General features: G+C 37.0%; 1 long non-coding RNA gene across 1 annotated transcript; it reads left to right on the top strand.

The window, feature by feature from the left end:
- Window positions 1-11: 11 nt before the first annotated feature.
- On the top strand, window positions 12-1595 carry LOC108509583. Its single transcript, XR_001878654.1, has 3 exons — window positions 12-480; window positions 995-1085; window positions 1196-1595. It is a non-coding gene; the product is annotated as an uncharacterized LOC108509583 (long non-coding RNA).
- The last annotated feature ends 185 nt before the right edge of the window (window positions 1596-1780 follow it).

The raw sequence follows: 1780 nt of genomic DNA on the forward strand, positions 1-1780 counted from the left end.
TGCTTCTGTTTTCTGTCTCTGCTGCCAAATACTTTGAAAGTGTTGGAATAAATAAAACTCTCTCCTACCGTCTTGGTAGTGTTAGAAAGGAAGGCATTACTTTCTTTCTGGCCCAAGGTGTGTGTGTGAAAGACTGAAAGAATCCCAGTCCCCCACAGGCACCAATAATATCTTTCACCTGCTTTTATCTTTTAGAAAGCAAAGAGATAATTGGTCATTGGTTCTAAAATACAAAATTCTCTTTTCTGAGTTCCTATTCTACCTTCTTTTGGCTATTAATTTCTCCTTTTCTATAACAATTAGTCCATATCTGTAGTCTTTTTAGTGTCTTTTGCCCTCTGGTGGGTTTTTTCAAGCTCAAATACTAAGCCTTTTTTCTTATTATTATTTGTTTGGGTTTTTTTATAAATGTCCTTCCAGATGTCCAAGTTCAACAATATATTTTTCTTTCCTAGGCTTTGCTCATTGAAGCATATCAAGGTCAGTTTAGCAAAAGTTCTTACTTTTGCTAAGTAGAACTTAGAAATTTATAAGAATCTACGTTCTTAAAAAAGTAGCTGCCTTAGAGTAATTTGAGGCTTAATACAGCTTATGGTTAATTAAAACAAGGAATTAAAAGTTTTAACTGCAACCACTGAAAATTAGAAAAGCTATATCCTTTCCAGCACTGCTAGTAACTGTTTTGTCCAGTTCTGCAAAAGGAAGGTGTTCCTGCAATAGTCATTTTCCAGAGGTTTTCCTGTAGTATGTATGGGACATGTAAAATCCTGTTGTGATGCTCCATAAGGATGTTCTCATATTCTATTCCCGAATACAGAAGATCACAGATGTTCAATGTGGCTGGCTAAATATGCTGGAAGGGTGGGTCATATAAGTGATACTTTAGTAAGCACAAGATATTGTTATTAAAAAAAAAAAAAGAAAAGCAGGAGGGATTTCCTTTTTGTCTCAGTTTCATTTTGTACTGTTTTCTTTCTCATTTTCTCTGCTGAAGCTAAAGAAAAGAAATTGCATGGACATAGGAAGAGGAGGTGTCTGTCAGAGCAGAGCTCTGCCCCATCCCAGGCACAAGGAAAAACTGCCAGGTTTGTTTTGCATGAACACCTGACTGGCCTAAGGTTAGCAAGTTCTCTTTTGCAAAAACCATTTCATAAGTTGCTCCACATTTCTGTCTTTGTTTTTTTTTATTCCCCAGGTTGGCATAAAAACAAGGTTATGGTTGCTTTCAGTCTCTCTGAGGCGAGTTTCACTTCTAGGATACTCTTTCATCAATGTACTGAATATCTCAATTTCCACAACCCTTTCTCATTAGGAATCAGAAGGAAACTCCCTCTCATCAGAAAACGGAGAATTAAATTGGAAATCATAACAGTGTGGGTTAACTTTATGGGTTTTTTTAATTGAAAATCTTTTAACAAGAGATTACAATGTTCTAAGTTTTATAATATGCATGATATGTTTTAGCTATCTCCTTTTAATGCAAAACCACAAAATACTGACTAAATGCAAACATGGTGTTTATGTCCCTCAGCTGTTGTTACTGGCAGTGTCTGAATTTCCTTATTAAGTCTCCTGTGCCTTTATTTGGCTTTTTGAACCATTCCTTACTGCTCTCTGAGTGGGACACTGGGATATATGGCCTCACAGCTGCAGGGTTATGTTGGGATCTGACCCAGAATGGGTGACATGTGGTTATGTAAAAGATGCAAAAAATAATCCTTCTGAGATGGAAATGGAGCAGAGCAGCCCCTCGACACCCCTGTCACCATCCCTTTATCTG

This window comes from Lepidothrix coronata, unplaced genomic scaffold (assembly GCF_001604755.1).
Source record: "Lepidothrix coronata isolate B3197 unplaced genomic scaffold, Lepidothrix_coronata-1.0 Scaffold373, whole genome shotgun sequence".
NCBI classification, from domain to species: domain Eukaryota; kingdom Metazoa; phylum Chordata; class Aves; order Passeriformes; family Pipridae; genus Lepidothrix; species Lepidothrix coronata.